The sequence below is a fragment of the Eupeodes corollae genome, chromosome 1 (assembly GCF_945859685.1).
Source record: "Eupeodes corollae chromosome 1, idEupCoro1.1, whole genome shotgun sequence".
NCBI classification, from domain to species: domain Eukaryota; kingdom Metazoa; phylum Arthropoda; class Insecta; order Diptera; family Syrphidae; genus Eupeodes; species Eupeodes corollae.
Window position 1 is genome coordinate 267,569,069 of NC_079147.1, and position 27,782 is coordinate 267,596,850.

At 32.1% G+C, this 27,782-nt stretch overlaps 1 protein-coding gene across 4 annotated transcripts in view; it reads right to left on the minus strand.

The window, feature by feature from the left end:
- LOC129941611 (receptor-type guanylate cyclase Gyc76C-like) overlaps nucleotides 1-27,578 on the minus strand; it is a 178,537-nt gene extending 150,959 nt beyond the window's left edge. Inside the window, exons 1-2 of one of the 4 annotated variants that reach the window (XM_056050469.1) lie at nucleotides 3,685-3,976; nucleotides 2,830-3,276 (exon numbers count right to left, since the gene is read on the minus strand). The gene's annotated coding sequence lies outside the window, so the exon portion shown is untranslated. Of the gene's footprint in view, nucleotides 1-2,829; nucleotides 3,647-3,684; nucleotides 3,977-26,200 lie in introns of those variants that run through there. The other 3 variants (XM_056050325.1, XM_056050543.1, XM_056050396.1) reach the window with 3 other exon arrangements.
- Between the last annotated feature and the right edge of the window lie 204 nt (nucleotides 27,579-27,782).

The window sequence follows — 27,782 nt, forward strand, 5'->3', positions numbered from 1 at the left end:
CTTTAGGTTTTTGAGATAAAATTAAAATTCGGAAAAAACACGTTTATAAGGGTTTTCAAGAATATCTAAATTTATGAAGTAGCTTTTTTTCAATAAAATCAGAGAAGGTTTTCTAAACCTAAAATACAATATTCAGTTAAATTTACTAAAATGGTTTTCAACAGATAAAGGCAAAACGGTTTGAACAAACGGTTGAGCAAAAATTAAAAATTAGAGTTTGAATTCGAAATCAGTTTTTTCAAAACCCGACTTATAACTAATGAGCATTTCCAGAAACTAGGTAAGATACTAAAGTGCTTTAAATTGTGTCTAAAAGAGAAAAATTGTGTACTTTTCAAAATCTGTCATACAGTTCATTTTTAAGAGATATTTAGGCTTAAAACCGCCGTTTTTGGCTGTTGGTTGGCTGGCCGCATTTTTTAATATATTTTTGACGTAGTGCGTATTGTGATAAGATCGTTGGCGTTGTTGGGATGCAAAATGCCCACGACAAGAAAGTCCATAGAAGTTATTGTTTTACAAATTAACATTGTAATTCATTATAATGTCCATAGACTTGATGTCTTTAAGGTTACCGTGGCGAGGCGTTATGTCTAAAGTCACTAAAACGCATGTACGATATTTTCTTTCATAAGTCAAAAATTGTGCTGTGAAATAGGGTTAAGTTTTTTAAATAAGACCAACTTTCGCAAATTGGTTTTATTGCACTTTGACAAAGTGAAATAAAGCCAAATTTTTTGAAGAATTAAGACCAACTTTGACATACAATTAGATTTGGGGAAGGTGCAAGGTTAAGTGTTACACTTTACAAAAGTGAAATAAGGGACATTTTTTTAATTTAGCCTTATTAAATTCCCATAGGATGTTATTGTAATCGGTCCGATTTGTTGAATTGAATTATTGACATTCTCGAAGTTTCAAGGTTCCTAGAGTCGAAATAAAAGATTTTAGATTTTAGAGAGATGTTTCTGAAAATTGAAAATCTAAAAAGCTTTTTTCATCGTCATATCAAAAAACCCTGTGGGGATATCGACTTTAAATAAATTTTGTTAAATAATGCAGAAAGGTGTAAAAAGAAAAAATTGCTATATATTTTGGTTAACCCTAGGGTTACGAACCAGTAACCCTAGCGACTTCAATAAAATTTGTATTATGTATTATAACGTGATATCAAATCAGTATATTTTTGGAAAAAAAATCAATTAACGGTTTTTTTTTATAAATCAAAAAACCTGAAAAAATAAATTTGTCACCTCAAAAATTAACGTTTTTAACATTTGGTGAAATTTTGAGATAAATCGAATTTACAGTTTTTCTACAAAAAATAAAAACCTAAACAAGAATATTAATAAAAGTTGGTAAAAATTTACTTAAGACTCAAATAGCTTATCAAAAATTAAAAATATTGTCTTCAATACTTTTTTATTTCACAGAAAATATTGTTTTGCATATTCAGTAGTTTTTTACAAGAATCCAACAGTCCGTTTTTTCATAAAAAAAAAATAAAATCTACAAAAAATAGTAAGCAAATTTGGTAAAAATTGATATTAGGTTCTTGATATCTCTCAAATTAATTGCATTCATCCAAATTGTAAAAATTTAAGAACTGCTGCTAAAATTGGTAAAAATTGTTTTTGACTAAAAATCTATTTAACAAAACTAGATTTTTAAACTAAACTATTTTTTTATATGAAAAATATTGTTGGACAAATTTTTAACCCAACACGAAAACCTACAAACATTTAAGCAAGACAAATCACCAGGAAAGTTATCAGTGTGGGTTTCTTCGTAAAAATTGGTTTTCGACATAAAATCGTATGAACTTAAATACATTTTAAAATCAACCTAAAGTAAAATATTATTGGTAGTTTTAAGTTAATGTTTTAGAAAAATTCAACTGATAACTTTAAAAAAAAAAACTCAAAAACCGACAAAAACAACTGAACCAAAATTAGTTTTCGACTCAAGCATTAGGAAAGAGAAATCATTTATCTCACACAAAATAATGTTATGAATATTTTTTTAAAGCTGAAAAAAAAACAAGTTGATAGAGAGGAGTTTAATTACCAGTATTGGTCGCATCACAGCCTCTTTTTCAATTACACAAGAAAGTTGCAATCATTGGTTATGTGTCAAACTGTGAGTTTGCCAGAAAAAGTATTTTTAGTCGTCTTCGCCTAATTGCCAGAAAATCGAAATTTTATACGCATATTTTTCTGAAAATTGAAATAAAATCATGCGATGTAAACTCGAATTTTCTAGTGAGAAAAGATTCTTATCGAACACATCATTTAAAGTATTGTATCCTTTCTGACGAAAGAAACTAAGTGAAAACAACGACGAGGACACTAAAAGTTGAATGAATTAAATTGCCTCAATCTCATATCTTGTTACTTTAAATTTCCTTAAACTAAAGTAGATATTTGTGCAAACAAAAGCTATTTGACAAAATCCAGTTTCTACTCTATTGAAAGTTCGAATTTTTTAAATCTAAAATGTTGCTCAGCACTTGAACAATATCAATTTTGAAATTAAATTCACACTTTAAGTTTGACAAACCACCGACTTTACAAAAATATCACCTTTATGTTAAAATTTATTTATTTGTTAACATTTTATCATGCTTCCTCACTAACATTGTGATTCACCAAAAGTTTTGTTTTTTGTCAACAATTTCAGTTTAAGATTTGGTGCAAAGCCTGTTTGATATAAAATAGTTTAAAAGTTAAATTCAATCAAAGTTAGTTTGAGTACTCAATGAAGTATAAAATATTAAGGTAAAACTTAATTCATATTTCATTTTTAAAAAACAATAACTAAATTACTTACATTTATGCAAACATAACAACAAAACAATGAAAGTAGGAAGGTGTTATCTTTCATAGATAGAATTTTTCCTCTCTATATAAATCTGCTGTTGATGAGTAATATTCCTTTTAGCAACAAAAATATAAAATTATATCAATCGAAAAACTTCACTTCGCGGTATAGGGATAATTAATATTGTTGTTTTTTTTTTCTTTTTTAGTTGTCGTACGAGTATAGGTATTTATTTAAGTTGGTAAACATACACTTTTTTTATTTATTGCTAATAAATAAATTTATCAAATATGTAGACTGGTACACATTATATTATAACACAAATAAGATATGCCACAGCAAATACCAGCTTTAGGTATGAGGTAGGTATAAATATATTATGCAAAAGTGGCAACTCGTGCAGCACTGATTATAGCTTTATCAATTTATTATCATCACTCATTTTATTATGCACCTCTACTCCACATACATACATATATAATATAAGAAGAAAAAGAAGAAGATTTTTGTTTTATTTCAAAAGTCACGAATTATATTTAAACACACTGCAAAATTTTATTTTTAATTTTTTTAATTACTCTTATATTCTCCTTTTTGCAAGCACAAAAATAAAATTCTATTCGATTTTAACAACAATAATAATAATTATATTGTCATCTCGAAAGATAACAAAATTCTCAAAATACACACACTGCACATAACCAAAAAACGAAACGAACTAAATTTGAACAAGAAATTCAATTTTAAAAATTCAAGGCATGAAAAAAAGTAGAATATTTCATTTTATCGGAATTCGTTTTATTTTTTTGTTAAAAGACGATTTTGTGGAAAAGAAAAACAAGAAAAGAAAGAACAAAAATATACCATCAGAAATTAATTAATGTAAATTTATTTTCCATAAATAAATGATATCTGTTTAATAATACGTGATCGTGTTACTCTCGCTCTTTGCCATCCGCATTTAATCTTTAATCTGAGATCGTTTAGAGGAGAAACAGAAATCCAAAAAAAGAAAAAAATTATCACGAAGAAAACTCAGACATGACAGACAACAACAAAAACACAAAAATAAATTAAATCAAATAAAAATCGCGTAAGTACTTTAATCCGAGTCCGAGATTGGATTTAGCACTACTGTCTCTGGTCTTACGTCTATGGCTGGCTAAAGGCTAAGTGCTGATCCAAGAGAACCTTCTCATAGTAGAGGAGATCGTTGATCGTAGATCGTATAAAATATTTTTGTTTTTATTCACACAGATAATGTTTATGCCTAAGTTTTGCTTTTGCAATTGAGGAAGAGAGAAATTGCAAGTTTGTTGTTGAAATTTTGAAGAGAGAATTTTAATCAAGCTATTTATAAAACAAATAATATGTCGGCCAATACATTTTCACTATAACCTAATACTAATAAAGAAAGTAAACATATACACACGTTTAATGAAAAACAACCATTTACTTATACTTTTCCAACGTTAGCCCACTCTGAAAACGATCGTGCACCAATGCTGCCAAAATCATGATTTCTTTTTCCATGAAATTATATTTGTCAGCAGTTTTTAATTTTTTAGAGTGAACTGCAATTGTTGGAATTTTAATAAAATAGAATGTACCTAGATAAATCACGAGTCTTATTTAGATTTCATACATTCCAAATTCATATACAAATTTACTTTGGATTTTGAAAATTGGCATACATACAATATTTTTCGTAAACTGAGCTACCATTTCATGGTATAAATTCAAAGTCTCATGATAGTTTTGTTTACAAAGTTTTTAAATTTCAATTATTTTGTATTATTTTATTACAAGTTAGGTTTATAAGGAAAATAAAAACAATTAATTTTCAATAGTACTAAGGAAAAAATATTTACAAAAAAACTTAAAACTCTATATTCAGCTGTTCGTAATCTAAGCAATTTTTTAATATTTGGTGTAATATCCCTTATTTTTTCAGACTCAATCAACCGTTTAAGTGTAGTTTTACTAATACCGTACCATTCTTTTTTAAGGAGTTAAAGTTGTTCATTTTCATTTTTAAACCGACAGCTGCCGATCTTCCTTTTGAGTGTTCCAAATAAATTTTCAATTAGGTGGCGATTGGGCCGGCAACTTCATGACTTGGACTCCTTTGTTGTAAACCACTCTTTTACAAGCTTTGCGGTGTCTTTAGGGTCGTTGTCGTGCTGAAACTCCCAACACAGCGGCATTACCCATTCGGCGTATGGGAGCATATGGTTTTCTAAAATGTTCTGGTATACAAATCGATCCATTTGTGTATATCGATCTCGATGAAGGGCCCTACTGCTGTTCCAGAAAAACAAGTCCACACCATGACATTACCTCCGCCATGCTTTACTGTATCACGACAGTAACGGGGATGTTACCGCTTTTCTCTGGGTCTTCGGACGTGACATATGCCATCGGAATTAAACAAGTTATATTTAGACTCATCGCTAAATAATACTGAATTCCATTTTTCGGGTGTTCAATTGAGATGTTGTGTTGCAAACTCAAGCTTAAAATTAGGGCAAAGTTTAAAATTCGTTACAGGGTCTAGGAATTTCAAAACTTACCTTGTTTTTAAATGTTTCATGGTTAAAATTGGTTTCTTGGATGGTCTTTAGCTTCTTAGGTCATTTTATAAGGCAAGTTTCCTTACTGTGCTAGAACTTACAATTAAGTTAAGATCCTGAACAATTTTTTTTATGACACAAAAGGATTTTTTTTAATAAAACGAACGATTTGTTTGGCCTCTCTGTAAATAGTTTTTCGTGGTCGACCTTTAGAATAAAATGTTTTTACCGAACCAGTCGCTTTATATTTTTTTATAAGTCGAGAAATTATTGACTATAAAAAAATTATAATTTTCTCTTTTAGATCTTATTTATATTGTACACTCGGCATCGTAAAAAAAAAAACAAATGACAAATGATGACGATCGAAAAGCAACTAAAATATTTAATGATCTACACTTGAAAAATAGAAAAATGTTAAAAAGAATACCGTTAGACCTCTTATTTTGAAGGCCACTTAGCAGCGACGGAAAAAGTTGCTTACATTACGAACAGCTTTTTATGGAGTATATTTGTTTAGACTAGAGCATAATTTTGTTATTGTTGGCTTATAGGTAGCTCATCAAGTAATTACAAAAATATGGGCCATTCCACATAAATTCATACACAAAGGCGTAATTGACATTTTTAGAATAATAACCATCTCATTAGACTCTTAAGAATCCATTGTATCTCAAAAAAAATCACAGTCTTTAAATCCAAAGCCGATGAGAACAATGGAGGGCGTTGTCATAGGTCTGATTTAAAAAACTGTAATATTTTCAATATTCTCGATCTTTGAATGTCTTTAGAGTCACAATCTGTGGTTTTTAAAGAGATGTATGTTCGGTAATAACTTTTTCGAAACCAGTAGAGATTTTAAAAACCAGTAGAGATATTGGCTTAAAAGAAACTTGGATTACATATAATAACACCAAGAAATTTATACGGAAAACCAATTTAAAAATATTCATGGGTATATTTTTTAATTTAGCAATTTAAAAAAAGTGAAAAAGTTTCATTAAAACAAAAAAAACTTAAATACTATTATAAATTTGTTAAAAAATATTGAAGTTTCAGAAAACTCTAACTAACAGTGTTTTTTAAACGAAATACAAATTTTATTACCAAACAATTTTAGAAATTAATTTTGACTCGAATATTTATAGAAAATTTAAGAATGACACTTTTTCGTCTCTTGAAAAAAAATTTATATATATTGCTATATTTTGGTAAAATAAAATAAATCACTTGACACTTTTTTAATAATAAAAATAAAATCCCATCAAAAATATTTATAAAATTTTTAAAGGCACTAATACGAAGTTATCCCTATGGATTCCATTCTTGCCACTTTTTTTACTTGCGATATATAAAAATATATTCGAACTCGAAATTTTAACCAAACATGATATTACAATGGTAAAAAAGTCGACAATAGTGAGTCCCGCGATTCCATCCTGTCAGTTTTGTCTGTCTGTCCATGCTCCTGCAGCATAAACCATTGGGTCGATTGAGTTCAAGCCGGTTTTGAGCAAATTCGCGTTAGGCGCGTTTTTCATTTTTATAACGAATGTATACATATTATACCTGCTACGTACAACCTCTACAACTATTTTTTACGTGTCATTTCATATCAAAAACCCAAAACTTATAAGAGCCTGATTGTAAACAACTCATAAAAAGCAGTTTCTTGTACTTGTTCGTATTCTTGCTTCTTTTAAAATTTAACGAAAAAAATAAACTAAACGTAATAACTCCATGTTTGCGCTAAAAACTTGTAGGGAAGAAGGAATGTGATTGGATTATAGTAAGTACCTTCTACCTACTAATAACATTCCTTCATTATCATCATAAACATGGCTGAGCACACCAATGAACTATTCGTTATTCGTTTTAGACACCTGCCTAACTACACAACCAATACGCGATCGCTTTGCAATTTAAACATACATGTTCTTCCTCTTTCTTATCTTCAGATAATTTACTTTCCATCCTGGTCCATCTTATATGAAATTAAAATAAAGTTATTCAAAGGAAAAAGCTTTGAACGAACAAGTTGAACACACAAACAAATGTTTTCGTTAAGTTTTTGACCAATCAAATAGCATTTATATCTTTGAAGACAAACTTATTTTACAGGTATATTTTTAAATTTTGTATAGGTACTTTTTTAAACAGACTCTTTGCGTACAGGAGCAAGTTCGTGCGACCCAGTCGTTCATTTTATTTTGTTCATATCATTGCAAATCAATTAAAGAAAATTTGAGTCAAACATTTGGTGAACAAACTATCTCAAGAAATGAAACTGTGAGTTGACCAAATGACTAACTTGCTCGTGTCGTTTGATAACTTTTGATAAATCACCAACTGTTAGTTATTTAAAAGCCAACAGTCGTTGCGCTTATGGCTAAATAATGCAATTTATACTACAAAAAATATTTAAAAGTTGCACGCCAACATTTTTTGTAAGCACTAAATGCCATGAATTTTTAATTCAAACCCAGAATTTTGTTTATTTTGTTCGTTTATTGTACAAAAAAAATTCTATTCCTTTAATAAAAAACACTCTATGTATTTAAGTGAAACGAAACAATGAAAAAAATATGTTGGTTAAAAAAGCCGATGTGAGTCGCTTTGTTTTTCAAATAATACAAAATGTTTCAATATATTTTCTAAAATTGTATTTTATTTCTAAATGCATACAAATTGAAAACAAATATCAAAATCTTTTAACATTTTAAAAATAAGAAATATTAATTTGTTGCAAATTAATCTGCAGTTAAATTACTGCCGATAAAAAGTAAAGTGGGACTTTTATTCGAGTATCGAAGACAATTTTCGAGATTTGTATTCTTATGAATTTTCTTTTATTTGTTATTAGTCCTACAAAATTTTTTGGCTACTAAACTGTTACACCACATCTTGTTTCTTCGAAAAATATTCTAATACAAAATTCGAATCATGCTTCTTATGGTAAACTGATTCAATAAACTTTGTTAAGCATACGATAAGTTGTATTGTTATTCTGAAAAGGTATAGTATACAACAAATATTACAGTTTATCTGTTACAAGTGAAAAACTATTTAACTGAGACCATAATCTACGAAAGGACCCCTTCTATTTAGTTCTTATTTCATCCATATTCAATTCAGATAATGGAAAAGATGAACAAAAATTAAAAACACACAAATTGTTTCCGATATTTTATTAAAATATCTTGTGTAACATTGTTCATTTTATTATATCCAAAATCGGTCAGTTCTTCTCATAGTAAAATAACCCTATACCACAAAGTTTTTAGATTCATCTGATCTGGGGTCATCGCAAAGGCAGTTTTATCATGTCCTGCAAATACAGGTTACATGATACGAGAAGTGTCTGGCGGCATGGAAATATGGAATCATATTCTTCACACAGTTAATATGGTCATTCCAATCGCCAGACCGCTAAGCGTGAATAAAATCTTTAAGCAATGTAATCATATTAAGCAACTGAATCCTTAAGGCTGCAGTTGGTCCAATAGATTTGAGTTTGTTAAGATTTGTTTGTAGTTTCTAACTATTGGATCAAATGAGGGTTCTTTTAGTGCACATAACGAAGAAGACTCGTAAAGAAAATTTTTCATGAGATTTTGGATTTCCTCTAATTCATGTTGGCTTATGTCGACTTGTTCCATTATTACATTAGCTAAAGATGTTGGTATTAGTATTAAAACACAAACTGCTCTAGAGAAAGCTTTTCCTTGCAGCATCTTTTCAACATGAACTGGGGCGTATATAGTACTCATTAAATCTTGCAGGCCACTTCCAATCATCACAAAATCTATTGGAACAATATAACACATTAACAGGTGAAATCCACCCAATCTTTCTACGCATTTTGATAAACGATGAAGCTGCGGCAACGATTTTTCTGCGGTTTAATTAACCCCTTTAATTATTTCCCTTTTGGCAAATAACTGATATCTCCAATAAGAACAACTGAGCTTCATAGTATGAAGACCAAAATGATGTGGGACGCACAACTGATATAATTCTATGCCATATTGCGATGCAACGTGTTTGAAAAAATTATCACATGTTTTCCTTACATGCCTACAGAGTTATTTTACAAACTAAAACAAGTATAAATTAAATTATTATCATATTTTATTAAAAAATTTATAAAGCCTTAATGTATAAGATTATTTTTTGATACGACAAATAGTTTTCAAGATAAACACTGGGCACTAGAGATATTTTATAAACTATAACAGATACGATATGAGCTTTAATTTCGTGTAACAACATTTTTTGATACGACAAACAGCTTTCGAGATAAAAGTGAAAAACTGAAACAAACACCATGTTTCTCTTAACTGCCGCTAGAGTTCACGTCTTATTCTTGCGGACTTTGTTTTTGGGTCATTGCCAGACATTCCTTAGTAAGTGTGCTTAGTTTCAAAACTGTTGGATTTTTTTTGAGGTGAAGGCAATTTTTATCGTTCATTGACTGGAATAACTACCAAACTAAACAGAAACCTGTTTTATTTCAAACCAATAATCAGTTGACTCAAAAAAATATTAAATTTTTCCTAGTGGAAAGATTTGCAAGTGGGCGAAAGAAAATCTAGTGAATGATTGCAACAACACCCATCGATATTTCACGCCGCGTTCCGTGAAAGTGTACAGCAGATCCCGGACAGTCTATTCCTCACCGTGAACAAGAACGCAACCTTTCGCACTTAAGCTTACACTCGTAAAAGATCCAACTGACCCAGGAGCTCAAAGTGCATGACCATAGACAACATCGTTTGTTCGCTGACTGATCTTCCAGTCGTTTGGAAAAGGACTCCAATTTTGGCCGAAATATCAGTTTTAGAAATGACGAAGACTCAATCTTCTCTTCGGAATATAAATTTCAAAATTATAAATGATTTGTGGACATTTGATACGGTATGAAAATACATCATGGACAAACAGTACTAGTCAAAACCTTTTGAACTCTTTCAATACGAGTTATCCCAATGGAAGTAGAAGGACACCAAACAATTGAACAATACTCAAGGATCGGACGAACTAATGACATGTACACTGATTTCAGAGCATAAGGGTTAGAAAACTCGTTGCAGTTTCGCTTGACAAAACCAAGCATTGTATTAGCCCTTGCAATTACATAATCTATATGTAACGAAAAGGACAACTTCGGATCAAAAATTACTCCAAGATCACGAATCTCAGATTTGCGATCAAAAACCTGGTTGAACATATGGTAGTTGTGGATCATTGGAACTAAAATGCGATGTGCCGTAAACACATTTCATTTTGTGATATTTAATGGAAGGATATTCCTATCACACCAATCAGATTAAACATTTAAATCATTTTGAAGATTTTGCTGATCAATTCTATTTTTGATAGAAAGAAAAATTTTCATGTCATCAGCACCAGAGGAGAGGGGATATCATTAACAAATATATTGAAAAGAAGTGGTCCCAGATGACTACCTTGAGGAACTCCTGATGAAGCTTGTATGATATTAGAGACAAATTTCCCTAATTTCACACATTGTGTACTTTTAAAAAGGTTTCTGGAAATCCATTTCAGAAGCAATATGTGAATGCCAAAAGCTCGAAGTTTAGCTAGAAGAATTTCATGACAAATAGAATCAAATGCTTTTATAAAGTCTGTGTAAATAGTATCTACCTGATAACCAGAATCTAATGAATCGACGACATATTTACAATAAAACATGAGATTTGTTGAAGTAGACTAGCCTGACATAAACCCATATTGTTCAAAAAATACAAACGATCTTTTACTATAAGCTCAAATAATTTAGGTATTGCAGAGAGCTTAGTTATAGCGCGGTAATTTGTTACAAGATTTTTTAGACAGCTTTGTAAATAGGACTTATATATGAGAACTTCCACTCATCAAGAAATTCGCCAGTACAGAGAGATTTATTAAAAATTATTATTAGTGGGAACTCTAATGTGAATTTACATTGCTTCAGAACCAGAAATGGAATTCCAACTGGACCAGGATTTGAGCTAGATTTTAATTTTGAGATACCATTAAGAATGCCAGACTCAAAGAGATGAAGTTTTGAGATATTAGCATTGTTTTACTCCATACATATTCTGTTTGATGAAGCTTTAATTCGGAATGTTGAACTTAAATCGACTTAAAAAAATTTGAGAAAAAAGAAGAAATACTACCACCAAATTCCATATTTTTCTGAAGAGCTAAAGAACGTTTCTTTCCATTTAAAGAAGTCCAAAAGGCTTTGGAATCCGATGACAACTAATTTCTTATGGCCCAAATTGAACCATATGAACCTAGACGACATGTGATTCCAGCAGGACGGGGGCGGAACTACGTGCCACACAGCAAACACCACGATTGACATTTTCATCATCTATCGGCCCTTATTGAAAAACCCTATAATTGATTTGCTTCATATTTAAATCTTAGAGGCAGAAAATTAATATTGGGTTAAGATAACTCATAAAACCACAAAGAATGAAATGTTAAAAACACAAACAATCTTCTAAATGAAACAGTAAATGAAATTTATTAATTAACCAAGGTTTTGGCATCACTTAACAATACAATAAACAATTTATTTTTCACAATAAATTCATTCACACAACAAAGTATTCATACTTTCTTTGTTTTATTTTATTTCTTTTATTCGTTGTCCCAGAGAAAAGAGAAATAGAGATCAATTCATACCGAGTTTGGTTTGTGGTAAATGATGATGATGATAAAGGAATGTGGGAGGAACAGAAACTGAATTAATTTCAGAAACCACAAGATGCATTTTTCATGTATTTGACCAAAATATAACTGATAAGAATAATATTACGAAGCAAATTATAAAAAGATATATTTATATAAAATTCAAGAGAGTTTAAAAGAGTAAGCTACTCGTAGTCGTAGGGAAAGAGAGACTTAAAGAAATTAAAATAACACCACACTTGGTGGGAATGGGAACTGGGAAGGGATTTGATTGTGGATGGATTCAGTTGAGAATTCAGTTCGAGATTCAGAATTAAAATCAAATAAAATGTAAGAAATACTGCAATAATTTTAATATAAAGAAAGAAGTGTGAAGTGCGAAGTGCTACTCTAAAAAAGGGAATCATGGCAATTGCATAAATAGGCACAGTCGTAGTCAGAGGCAGAGTCAAGTCACAGAGGAGGGAAATTAACAAAACTTCACCATTCACCTACAGAATTATGCCGACTGTGTCGATGTCGAAGAGGAATATCTGCGCGTAAAGTGCGATAACCTTAATGTTAGAACAGGAGATTTGTGAGGCCAGTTGCCGCGCCGGCAGCAGTCTTGAGTATGATATTTTTGTTATATTAAGAGGGAGCTGAGCTGAGCTGGATGGTCTGAGAATTTGTATTTTAATTCAGTTTACGAACAGAACATAGTAGAACGGACAACGCATGATAATGATAAGTGATCGTTACACGCATCGCCAACAAGTGAGTGTTTTGGATAAAAATAAAATCATTGACATTTTTATCTGGCGCTGACTTAGTTAAAGCGATGCATATATTTACATACTTTTATTTCAATCATTGTGGAATTTGAAACACTATACTTTTATTAGTTAGTTAGTTTGGAATATCGCAACACCTCATATATGTTTAGTTTTGATTGAGCCCTAGAAAAAAAGATTGCTAATTGATCGGTTTTCGAGGCGAAATTGCTGGCCATACTTCTCTATATTACATTTTGTTTACCTCAAGAAAAAGTAAGATTGCAATTTCATGAATGAAAACATATTCCAAAACTTTATTTGAGTAAAAACACAAATTTGCTTTATTTTTAAATGAAAACTGCAAAAATCAGCGATTCGTGTATGTTGGTACCTCAACGAAATTTCGATAGATATGTACAATGTCAACAAAAGTTCACTGCTGTTCAATCAAACCATTCACATACACTACTGTGCAAAACATTTGCAACTATCACCGCCTATCAAAAAAGCGAACATTCGTATGCATAAAAGTTGTTCCAATCAAATTATTTGTATTGCTTTAGATTTTGTATGTGTCACCTTACTGTTCATAATCTTAATGCACTGATCCACAAATTCTGTTTAAATTTAAAAAAAAAGAAGATTTTGTTAGATAAAGAATCCAGAATTTTAAGTGCTTTCAAAAAAGGAGTATCACAAAAAAAAATTTCAAAGTTTTGTTTCATTCACAAAACAACTATTTATAGAATCATCAAAAGTGGAAAGGTGTTATGAGATCATATAGAGAAGGAAGCCCTCAAAAACCCACAGCAAAAGATGATTGAAAAATAGCAAATTTCTTCCGAAGATTGAACTTAGGTTTCCAATTAACCCATCAACTATCAAAAGCACCGCTCTGCAGGTATGAATGCTTGGTTTTCCAATAGCAAAAGAGCCATTTATTTAAAAAAAATGTGAAGGCTCGTTTGGCTTTCTCAAAAACTCATCTCAATTTAACTTCCAAAAATTGGAAACGGTCTTGTTTTCCGACGAATTAAAGTTCAATACGCACGGATTGTGTAGAAAACAAAGGCTTATTGAAAAATACAATAAAAGGACCTCAAGCATGGAGGTAGTTCAATTTTGGTCTTGGGCTGCTTCTCTGGCCAAGGAATTGAGACAATTCGACAAGTGGAGGGCATAATAAAGTCTCAAGACTGTGTAGACATCTTGTGTAACACCATGCTGCCTTATGCCAATTGGGAAATGGATGCTTCAACACGACAAAGATAACAAACGTGAGTCGAAGTTGGCCACAAAGTGCATTACAGAAAACAATATTGAGGTTTTATCATGGCCAGCCCATTCCCCAGATCTAAACCCAGTAGGGAACCTGCAGGAAATTGTAAAGAAAAAAATTGACCTATTGGCTGGAATTCAGAGGCAGTGAAATACATTCCAAAAACGGTTATTAATCACCTTATAACTTCGATGGCCAGAAGATATACAGCCGTTATAAAAAATAAAGGGTAGGCAATTAAATATTAACATTTCCTTGCCTTGAAGTAAGAAAATATGTAGTATGAAATTTGGTTGTGAGATCTTAATTGCAAATGCTTTGCACATCTATTTTACCAACTTTTAAAGTATTTAGTTATTTATTTTTTGTTTAAGTAAAGAGTGAACATTTTTTCCAACAATTATACAATAATATCAAAAAAGTTTACAAAACTGAAGAAAGAATTTTGCTGTTTGATTTTCTAAATAAAAAATTGTTAGAGGTTGCAAATATTTTGCACAGTACTGTATGTTTGTCTGAAGTTAGCAATGGACATTAATTATGTAAACTTGACTTATTTTTTAAACCATAACAAGAAAAATTAAATAATTTGTTATATTTTGTCTTTCAAAAACTTCGCTTTTAAGTTTTTTGGCGGTAAGAGCTTGATATGAGGTCTGATAACCAAGAGCTTTCGATTGTAACAAATTTAACTGGGAAACATCTGTTATCCCGAGGTTTGTGTAAAAACCCGCGATTTCAATAGCGGCTGTCTGGGGACTACGGCCGCTTGCACTTCTTTCATGTTAATACTTGCAATGCAATCAGTTAAACGAGGGCTTTCGGATAAGATCAATTTCAATTTGTTTCCCAAAAGAAGTAACCGTGAAGTGATGACTAGTGTGTTCGATTTTCATGAAACAGTTCTTGGTTTTAAACCCTACCTGTACCATCTTTTTTTTTCTTCCCAGGTAACGTCTCTGGCAAGGAATTGACAAATTCTTCAATTGTGATTCTTGTTATAAAAAGTGATTTGTCAAATTAGACGTTTGCATTCGGCTTACTTAATAAGTACAAGGGAATGGTTGAAAGTTTTAAGTCCCTATTTCTCAATGGATTATTGCACCACCTAATTTATTGTTTATTTTATTTATTCCCAAACGTCTAAAATGCAAGCTCTGCAGGGCAAATGCGGCCAACTGCACGCCTGTCAAAAAACATATTTGAAATTATCGAGTCGTAGTATAAATTCTCAAACGCATCACTGCAGAGATGATTTGCGATCATCCATGTATCATGTTCATAAACGCAAATAATTGGCATCACTTAAAATGTCAAATGTTCATTATTGCAAAGTTGGATAAACTGATGCGTAAATAAAAAAAAAGCATCCAGAAATTCTTGATAACTTGTTGATGCCGACGCGATTAGTTGCAAAAATGGCGCAAAAGGAGAATGGAAAGTATGTAATCAAATTTTTAATTGTTTGTAAATTAATTAATATGATGAATTTCAAGGAATATTTTACCATTTCTCGACGTTTCAAAGTCTCTAGAGTCGAAGATTGTTATTTTTCGATTCATTATTATCAATGAGATTTCTTTTTAGTAACACATCCATCGCAAAGCAAAAGTTGTTTTTAAACGTAAAACTTTTTGCCAATCAGCATCGCATCGTATATATGCCTAATCACTACCAACAAATTTGACGTTAGTGAATTTACCCGTAGACGTCAAGATGAAATGCATTCCCTTCGTATTTCAATTTTCGGAAAAGTTGTACTTATAATGTGCCTTTTTTTGGAAGCGTGGCCATTAGTGCTGACGGTCGAAATTTTGGTTAACAGCTTAACAAAGACTAGCTGCAACTTTCTCGGTCAAACTTGATTGTTTGAAATTTCATTCAAACGAAGATTAAAATTTCAGAATTTAGTCATAATCAAATATTTAAATGTAACGGTTTTGGATGAAACATTCTGTTACTGAAAAACACCAATACACAGTAAAACTGACTTAAGAAAAGTGGCAATTGCAATGGGCTAAGTCTTTCTTTAATTTGATTTATACTTATATAAATGAAATACGAAACAATTGTAAGGGAAAGCTTAGTAATATTCAAAATTATTCTTTTAAGCGAGTTGTATTGTATTCTTGATTTAGATAAGATAAACAAATTGTTATAAACATTTAAAATTAAAATATATTTTGCAAACCAATTTTTAAAAAACTATCAACTTATGCATCAACTCAAATTAAATGTGTATTATTTCATTTAATAAATATGGTTTAAGACATGTTTAAAGTTTAACTTGATTATATTTTAGACACATTTGAATTGAAATACAGTTTGACAGCTCTAATGACATGAGATACATTTAAGAAAAGGAACAACGACAGCATAATGACAAACAAAAATACAATTATAAATCCTACTGACAACTTTTACTACGAACGAACGCACCCTCAGGCTGTGTTCACAATATATTGTTTTAAAGAGATATTTTTTTTGTTTAAATAACAAACTAACCCCGCTACTTAAAATCTGTTTAAGATGAGTTAATAGTCAATGGATTTTTGATAAGTTGTGACAGTTCCGATTTTTTTGTGCTACGTTTTTTTTTCTTTTTCGACACGGTTTAAGAAATAAAGTCGCCTTAAAATTTTTAAATCTGAAAACTGTTTGAAGCCACTGACGAAGCTGTCAATATTAAAACAATATTTTTATCGTGGAGAAGTTTAGGATAAAAGAATGTCAATTTGTGGCTAAAGGCCCTCGTAAACAAAACAAAAATTAAAGTTAGCTTTAACAAAAAAATTGATTGATATCCATTTAAGGGCCATTATTGATACTTCTGTCGTAGTCTCAACATGCCTACTGCAAAGGTGAATCGGTGGAAACAGCGTTACACACTTTAATACTCACCGTCGAATATTCCCTCTATCATAAAGAGTTAATTATTTTTGCTTTCCTTGACATTGAAGGTGCCTTTAAAAACGTGCACACAACTGCAATAACATCTGCACTAACATCTCTACATGTAGAGAGTTCGAGAATTAACTCAAAATTGTGCAACTCTTCTGGCAAACGATTCGTTCTTATTTGGAACTTAGTGGTAAATGAAATCCTAACAACTCTGGATGCGGAGGGCTTCAGAGTGATAGCCTATGCGGGCGACGTTGTTGTAGCATCTTAACACCCTAAAAGAACTCTTACAAAATGACTTGGACAGACTAATACTTTGGGCTGATCGGTGTGGACTGGGTGTTAACCCACATAAAACCGATTTGGTTGAAAATTCCATTTGTCAACCCTCCCTATATTAAAGGAATCCAATTAAAATTCTCAGACGAGGCTAAATACCTGGGTCTTATCTTAGATAAAAATCTAAATTGGAAACGCTACGTATAGGAAAGAGTCAAAAAAGCACAGACGACCTAAACCAAGTCTCTTATTCCGCCTTCCTAATCATTGTAGAGTGTTTTACGTGGAACTTTGGGCGATACAAGAAGTCTTGTCTTAAAGAAAATGTGATATCTATTTTGATATCTGTATTTTCTTAGATAGTCAGTCCACTTTTAAATTTCTGGACTATTTCTGTACAAACTCTATAACAGACCAAAACTATCGATCATCGCTAATGAAGATGGCACAACAGTTTAATACTCATCTTTGCTGGGTGCCGGGCCATAGAGGCAATCCAGGAAATTTTAAGGTAGATAAACTCTCTAGAAATGGAACAGTATAACCCATTCTACCACGTTTGGCTAATGCTGGAATACCTTATTGAAACTATTGCTACTGCGAGGCGCTATGAAAAAAGGTAAACATCAGGTAGAATAACATCACGACGTGTCGGGTCACAAAACACATCTGGCCTGCACTAGATTTAAAGCGCTCAAGGCGCTTGCCAACTCTTAGCAGATTGCATATAAGCTAAATAATCGTTGTCATAACCGGCTACTGTCTAATAGGAAAGCAAGCCATTTGACTAGGTGTATTCTAAAATGACTTTTGCAGAAGCTGTATAAATGATGAGGAAGAGGAGGGTGCAGTTCTTCACCTCTTTTGTCCATGCCTTGCTCTAGCTAAAAAACACAAGAATTACCTAAGACGGCCTTAAAGATCTCAATCATATAAATTTAATAAGCCTTTCAAGTTTCGTTAGGGACTTAAACTGGTTTCATTGAGCTAAGAAGAAAGCCTCAAGATTCATGTGGTATCACAATGGGCCATCAAAATTAATGTACAATCATCTAGTCTACCATAGTTTCAACACTTAAATGTTTAAAGATTAATTATTCTTAATTTGTCCAATTGTCGAATACCTTTAAAAGACCATCATACCAATAGCTTTTGAGATACTTATAGTAATAAAATCAATTTGAACTTGACTTTCAACACATTTTCCAAATAAAATAATAGCAACTTCATCATTATTCTGTCTATGATAATATAATATCAAATAATATAATTTTAAATTTATCAAGTACCTTGAAGTATTATGGTTTTCATAAGAAGTTTTTCGATATCTCAATTAAATTTCAATATTCTTACGAGCAGATGTTACTTAAATTTATTTGTAATTTATTGTTTCTTCTTTCCTAGAATATTGGAAAAAGTTCTGCAGGGCAAATTTGTGTACTCATACAAAAAAGAACAATTCATTCAAGATTCCTCTTTATCAAAATTACATTTTTAAATGTCTAGAGTAGGCGAAAACTCTATTGAAGTTAAGGCAAGTTTAAAAATATACATACATATAAGAAATTTGCAATAAAAGATTTTCCTAGAAAATAAATCGAGATTTTTATTTAAGCCTTTTCTAGAAAAGGTATAGATCTCCCAGCATATACAACATCGACCCCTTTTTCTCATTTTAATTACATATTTTTTTTTTAAAAAGGAATTTTACATTAGATTCTTATTGCACCAAGAGAAGGAATAAGTAAAGAGTTGTACAATTTTTATTCAACCAACAAATAAAAACCATTAATATTTATTTATTCAGAAAAGAGCAACTTTATACAACTCATTCTTCCATTTAATATCTACAAAACTCCTCAAATAATTCCATGGAGCCCAAAGTGTCGTAAGGTACAGCGTAAAAGACCGACTGCCATGGGAGGTCTTTATAACATTTTACCCTATTTCTTAGAATTTACTGCTTAACCACAAAACTTGAATATAAAGTTCTTGAATTCTTTGGTTAAAGACAAATAATAAAGTGTTTGAGAATTTCAAATAAATCGAAATCGTTTTGTCAATAGCTACACTATATTTATTTTTTTAAGAAATTGTTTAGTATTTACTTTAAGAATAATTAAATTTCAGTTTTAAAACTTTTGTGATTTGCTTTTTAAACAAAAATTATTATTTTTGCATTAATTTTAATTGAATTAAAACAAAAATGTTAAGAATTTATTAGAAAAAGGGTTGAACATTGTTTTTTTGATCGGATGGGAAAATTTTATATACCTACCTACAATGGGGATGGGAAAAAAAGTACTTAGGAAAACTTTTAGACAACAACTTTATATTAGATCGTTGGGCATTAGTGCGGGTAACTATGGAAGGATATTTTGAAATTACGCTGGCAGCAGCTGCCGCCTTTGGCGAAGCGACTCTATGCTGACGGTGGATGGTGTCGCTTTAGTTGGGGTGTTTAGAAATATTGTTTGCTGAAAGTTTGATTCTCTATTGTTTGGGGTTTAACACATTATGAAGATGCAGGAAGGTATAATACAATTAAGGAACGCGTTTTGGTATAAATTTATCCTCCTTTTGAAGGATAACACCACACATTTTAGATGCTTTTGAAAATGTTTATTTGATGAGTTTGAAATCTGGGTTAGGAAGGTAAATATGATAATTTGTTTGACATAGAAAGTAGATACTCAAATATAGGCGTGCGATAAATTTGAATCGCTTCAATTTAAGCTATTAACATGATAGCGCTTTATTATAATAATTTTCTAAATTGAAAGCACTTTACAAAAATTAATTTAAATGTTTGTTTGGCGCCATTTAGGAACAACGAAGTTGACATTCTTTTTATGTGTTTTTATAAACCGAGATAAGTCCTTTCAGAAAAGGCGTTTTCCGAGTAATTATAATATTTTGTTTAGGCTTATGTTAAGTTTTTCAAAAAATACTGGAAAAATAAGTGTTTTTAATTTAAACATTAGTTCTTCAGACTTATTAGAAGAAGGTAAAAACACAGGATTTAAAATACTTGACTAGAAAAAAGTTCACAGCTTCATTTAATAGAACGTCCAATGTATTAAAGACAAAAGGAGAGTGAGAAACATCGCTACATTTTGATAAACTAAAAATGTGAATTTGAAAGAGGAGGCAATTTTAATTTTGAAATAATTTCAAAAAATTAATAAATGTAAAGTAAAACTTTCTGGTTAAAGACAAAAATTCTCACATGAGGAAGAAACATATTCCAAAATGGCTTTTATTTAGAAAAGCAAAGATACATTTGATTACATGTGCTTGAAAAATGTATCTCACTGAACCAAAGAACTGTATACTCAATCCCAAATATTCGCATAAGACATTTTAGAAAGCCGATGGTGGAATCACTATTGTTTGGGGCTTAAGTTTGGTCTGGACTAACAATAAGCCCGAACTCTGAGCTCGGTAATATGGTCCAATAAGGACATTGCGTCAAGAAGTCAAGAAAGAGATCGGTGACTCCATGGTTAAACACAAGGATGTTTTATGGTAAAAATAGAAAATAAATGGTATTCCCTGCCTTTGGATCCACGTTCCCACTTTGCCAGTCCCATGGTATTAAGAAGCGAATTTTAAATAATGGTGTAGCCAACTACTTTAACTATTAAATCCTTTCTAAGAAAATGATGCAAATTATGATTCTCTATTATTCAACAAGTTTAAAGTATATACTCGAACAAAATCTCAAACAAAATTTGGAATAATATCAAAAATCTGGCAAATGGTAAAGTGCAAAACACTGGTCTACAGATCCCAACGTGAAGTCGTTTAAATCATGCCAGAAGGTCAATCAATCATAAATTTTATAGATAAAGTTGCCGCACGTTGTTCAAGAATGTATTTATAAGTATGTTTTCATTATTTTCACTTGTTTGGCAATTTACACAAATATTAAGAAGTGTTGTTAATATTCTGGCTATGGCTTTACAGACACAATTTTTTACTCAAACAGTTTTCATGGTAAGAACAAGTATGAAACTTGTAGTAATTTTGTTAAGTTATTATAAGTATTTTTAAAAAAAATTACTTAAATGACCGTTGGGTGCCATTTAAGAAAATTTAAATTGGGATTCTACTTAAAAGTTATATTTTATCTACACATACATATATGTACCTTCATGTTAATCCTTCGCCGTAGTGTGCGCCATGACAAGCGTAACGCCTTGGCGCAAGAAGCAGAAGATGCTGCAAACAAGTGCGACAGCAGGGCCGTTTACAGTACAACCAAAGAGCTGACCGGTGCACACAGCTAAAAGCAACACCTGGTGAAAGAAGTAGACGGTACTGTGATAAGTTCTGTGGATGAGCAAGTCAGAAGGTGGAAAGAGCACATTTCCTCGATTTTAAACCGAGTGTTTGCTGCAGTGAATGTCTTTTTGAAGCGCCTGAACAAACTAATCCCCGAATCCGCACCGTATCTCCCAGTAAAGATGAGATCGTTGCCGCAATTAAAGCACTTAAGAACAACAAAGCGGTAGGACTTGATGGAATTCCCGTAGAGCTTTACAAGCAGCGCCAACGTCATCAAGCGAACTGCTTCATCCACTCATAAAAGAAGCCTGGACCACCGAAAGCTTCCCCGATGAGTGGAAGAAGGGAATTATCGTCAATCTCCCAAAAATGGAGATCTTACAAAGTCCGAAAACTAGAGATAAATTTTCGTTCTACCTGCCGTTGCCAAAATATTAGCAAAAGTCATACTGGAATGCATCAGAGAACACCTTTATGATTGATTTTGAAATTCGAAGCGGAGTCAGACAGGGCTGTATTCTGTCGCCAATATTTTTTTTGTTGGTGAAAGCGATGTACTGCCCTTAGTTCTGTCAGGTAGCGGAGGGATCCTATTTAAAGCACTTGGATTACACGGACGATGTTTGCTTACTCTCTCATAGGATCATGGACTTCCATCAAATGAAATCAAGTGTGGAGAGAGAAGCAGAAGTTGTGGGACTGAAAACCTATAGATTCTATAATACGAAGGCCAAAATGGCAACGGATTGGACATACGCTTCGAAAAGCAAAAGACTGCATTGCAGGCCAAGCAATACAGTGGAATCACACACGAAGGAAGAAGAGCTGGATGACCGAGAAGCACATAGGGCCGGACAGTCGAGGCGGAATCAGCGTCACTAGGCAAAAGTTGGAGGAAGCTGAAACACAAGTCCGGAAACCGAACACTATAGCGCGTATGCGTGGTAGAGGCCCTATGCCCTTTAAGGGGTTCCCAATGGACTGAACAGGTCTGATTACCTTAGACGAAATTAGACACTGTGTGGTCCTTCGAGCAGATTTCCCATGTTTAGAGACAACTGACTAATGCTGGGCAGAGACAGAGGCCCGTGTAAGCATTTACGAGTCAGGGTTGCGGTTCATGAGGGGCTGGATAAGTTCCTTCTCTAGAATGACAGACAATGAAACATATTTAGGCACTAATATTCGTGCTTGTATTGGGTGTGCACAATTTAAGGGATGTGACCAACCTTGTCAGTGAGAGACAAAAGACCAGTCAGCTTACAAATGGCGTTGTCTATGGTCATGAAATTTGAGCTTCTGGATCAGTTAGAAGTTGTACGGATGTAGGCTCAAGTCCCGGCGCAAAATTTTCCAAGGTTGAGTTCTTGCGGACGGCGAGGAATAGACTGCCTCGAGTTCTGCTGCACACTTGCACGAACAGTAGCAATGTCTGAATGTTTACTAAACCGGTCGTCTTAAGTTCGGCCCACAAACATTTAAGAGTCGACTGTGAAGGGGCACCACATCTACCGTAAAATGAGCGCAATGTTCTCAACGTTTGAGTTAACGAACACTAATTTTGATACTAAAGTTTTATCATTTAAACATGCTGTTCAATCGTATAACTTGCCATGCTGATTTGGAATAAGAATCTGAATAATAAACAAAAGATTTGACAGATGTCACCAAAACAAAATGGCAGCCAAGGGGCGCAAAAATTTACCAACGCCAATTGAAAAATCCTTTATCTGGAAAAACTCATTAATAACTCCAGTGCACAAGAAATTCTAAACTACCGACTTATTGCTAAGCTATCTGTGATACCTAAATTGTTTGACCCAACCGTATGTAGTGTCCTTTCCTTTTTGTGTAGTTCAATTCAATTTGTGGCAGCCAGCATGGTTTTGTTAGAAAACGTTCCATTATTACTGATTTATTTAATTTTACATCCTTTTGTTTAGATGTTTTTGAGAAATGTGAACAAATAGATTATATATTTACTGATTTTAGTAAAGCGTTTGATAAGTTGTGTCATTAAACACTAATTTTTAAACTGTTTCGTCAAGGTTTTAACTACAATTGCTAAAATTAGATTTCATCATACTTAGAAAATAGACAATTAAGAGTTATATTTCGTAATGAATGTTCGAGTCCATTTAATGTGAACTATGGTGTGCCCCAGGGTAGCCATTAGGGTCCAATCTTATTTATTTTATTTATACATGGCTTTGTTTCGATCATACAAACTTCGACAGTCCTTCTATATTCCAATGACATCTACATCTGATTGCCTACTTTTACAAGAAGACTTAATATTATTTGAGGAAAATATTAACAATTTTATTTTGCTGCAGCAATAATAAATGGAACAATACGATATTGTATTACACCGAACGGATCTACCAATTTTTTGCGAATTTTTGTGTTCATGTTGAACACCAGGGAAGACGTTTTCCATTTTCTTGCAGTTTGTCCAATTTTAAAAGAACTTCGTGTTATGGTATTTCGTTAAAAGACCCTTGAAAAAGGGGAGAAAATAAGCATCTTAAACGGCTAAAAAGGATGGAATGTTTTATACAACTAAACAGTAGCTGCACTTCGATACAGAAAACGAATTTTAGAGGGAGATTTTTTTTGTAAATTAACTTACGATATTTATTTATTTATTGTCAACCTAATAGACGGCTTTGAGCCACACCAAATCGACTAAGATAACTAAGGCATTGTAAATTAATTATTTGAAATAAAAAGTCATTACAACTCATCACCATTAGTTCTTATGTAAGTACAATGTAAGTTTTAGTCTACAAAGCATACGACTCCAAAGACTACTAAATAAAATTTTTAACAGACGTGAATTTTCATTTTATGAATCCAAAGAACGTTGGGCGCCATTTAAAACAAAAAGTTTAAGCGTAATCGTGTGGAGTTGAAATTTATTTTATAGAATCAATTTCAACCATTCTGAGAAGGAAAATAATGATAGACACCATTTCGATAATGATATTGACCTATTTATCGTAATTTATAATATTTATGTTGTAGTTCGACACACAAAAAAAAATCAAATAGAATAATGTTCTTGTTTTATTGGCATAAGTAAACAAATCCAAATGTTTTTTAACAATATAAAGGAAACTCAAAAGAAAATCTATTTTTGGATGTTCAATTTCGAAGTTTCAAAGAAATGTTTCTAATTTCTGTTAGTTTTTCTGATTTTTGTTGGCAATTTTTTTTTTTATAAAAGTAAGATAAACATTTAAAAAAAAATGATTTTTCATAACATTAATAATAATTAAAATAACTTTACAACTTATGAACCAATTTCAAAAACAAAATTCTACACAGATTTAACATAGAAAGAGCAATAGAGGAGGCATTTTGTTGATTGTTTATTTAGCAGATCACACATGTTTATTATGAACTTAAAACACAAAAGAAAGAACAACAAAATATAGAAAACCAACACAGTAAAAACAATAATGATAATGTTTTTGTCTCAGTGGAGCAAGAAGATAATACAAAAATATAGAATCGAAAGCAAAACTCGAGTTCCACTTTGAAATCTTTGTTGTTTTTTTTTGGTATTTTATCTTTCTCATTTTGAATCCAGATAAACGACTTTCTTCGAAGACAACAACAACCACGACGACGATCAAGATACGGTGCGGGAGGCCTATTTGTTAAGAGCAGCCCCAGTGGGGCCCCCAACACCCCAAAAATAAAATATAAAATAAAAAAAAAACAAAAAGAAAACAATGTAGGTAAACTATATACACATATGAATACAATAATAATTTGCCACTTGTATCACACTTTCACACAAAATTAACAAAAATACCTATACATAGATTTTTAGATTTTTCACACACACGCCTACATAAATTATAAACTATAAAACGACTCCATTCATATCACAGTCACAGAGTTCAAAAACAGAGCCCTCCGCTGCAGAGTTTTACAGAAACTGATTTTTCATTTTCATACACGACCGAGGGTTGCCATGTCCTGAACTAGCTCAATAGTCCAATTTAAAATTATTTGTAGACCTAAATCTCAAAAAATAGCCCAAAAAGTAGCTCAATTTTCATTTAAAAAAAACCTTGTAGCTCTGCTTATAAGATATTTTGTTTGGCTTTTTTGGTCTTTTTGTTTTTGGAATGCAAATAAAAAAACTTATTTCATTCTTTCCCAACGTTTCGTAAGTATTCCTTACTTTTTCAGGGGTGTCTTTATTCAATATTTTACATTAAATAACAATAATTCTATTAATTTTACTCCCAGTCCTGCATCCCTCCAAACTACGGCTTTGCTTATATTTTATTTTAAAAAGTAAATGTTTTTTATTCATAAAAACAGATGAGAATAATTGAGAATCAATATTAACAAAGTTAACGTTTTTAAGATTTGGGCTATTTGTAGCCCAATTAAGATTGATCTATCATTGGCTGTCTTGTTGGCAATATCGGAAAAAACATAGTCTTATTTCTAAAAACTAGCCCAATCTGGCAAGCCTGACACGAATATGGAAAACACAAATGACTTGTTGATTTTGATTCTCTCTTTTCTTAAATTTCTTTGTACAAAAACAGACGACAACACAAATAAACACTTACGAATCTGTTTATCAGCAGCAGCGAAGAGAGACCAAAGAGAGCACCACACCAAGATCCAAGATCCTCCAAATCAGAATCACTGACAAAGACAGCAACACACCACAGCACAGCAAAACAAAAACAAAACACAATGTGATATTTTTCTTACGATCTTAAAAACTCTACGATCACCAAAGAGACACCTTAAGAGAGCTCAAAAGAGAGATCGAGAGAGAATTTGACAAAAACAACCACACAGCCACACTTATATCTGCATGCAAGTATTAAAAAACAATACAGATAAAAAAATATATTTCTTTTTCTTTTTTTGATGAAAAATTTAAAAAAGAAAATTCACAAAATCACCACAATAAAAAAAGATCAGTAAAATTTTCCCGAAAAATGCTAATCACACTTGGTATTCGGTTTGGTATGCACCTTTTTCCGCTATCGTGAATAACGCTCAACTAAATTAAGTGTAATAATTCTATATTTTCAAGTGTAATTTAAATCGCCAGCATAATCTCAACAATCTCGAGAGTCGAGATCTCAGAATCGCAATATAATTGGACACAATGGTAAATGGTTCGTTTCGTCTACTACACACTTCCTTTATGCAAATCACTGTTAACTATTGCACCACCGACCGTACCGCCGCCACACCGACGAACGACGATAATATTTTATTTTGAAAATTAACAAATATTTTTATTAAAATCACGAAGCTCAAAAAACCGATTCGTTGTTTAAAAAACAAGAACACAAAAATTAATTTTCATTTTCATATTTTCGAAAAAGTACGATAAACAAATTTATGAAAGAAAACAAATTTGTAATGTAATGAACTCTTATCAAAAACCATACAGAAATTAATTCTCTTGCACAAATCCGTGGATTAACCTGATACGAACGAGACACACAGTACAACTGAGAACTGAAACTGAATTCAAAGACGACAACGGAAAATGTTTCACCGACTACGACCACGACGACTAAGGCGGCGACGACAGCGGCGATGAAATAATTTTGTGCCACTGCCACTGCGACTGCTGCCCCTGCCTCATAGTCGTGTTTCGACTTTCGTGTATCGTAATCGTATCGTGCAGTCGTTGTTTGATGATGATGGTGAGGACTGTGACTGCTCTGCTTCTGACTGTCGGCCTTCGATACGATATCTCTTCTGCAAAGGCTCAGCCTCAGAAAATTCGTGGTCGTATGTTTTGATTACCGGGTAAGAGTAAACTATACCTGGCACGTATTCCACGTTCGTCGACTCTCGTATTCGTACTAGTTGAAATTTTTGCTTGCATCAGTTGAATTGTGAAGTGAAAAATGCCAGCCACCTCCCCCAACCAGCAAGGATTTTATCGGGGTTGACAAATTTAGTGATACCAATGAGGCAACAAGTGGATTTGTGGTTCGGTTTGGTATCGGTGGTTTTTGTTGAGTGGTTGTTCGATGCTTCGAGTTGTAAGGAAATTCAAACAAGTTGCATAAAGTTCTCTTAGCGGAAGCAACATGTTTTCTTTCTCTTAAATTTTGTTAAGAGAACTAAATACCTTTGCTTAAATATGCATAATACACTATGTCCTACAAATTTAAT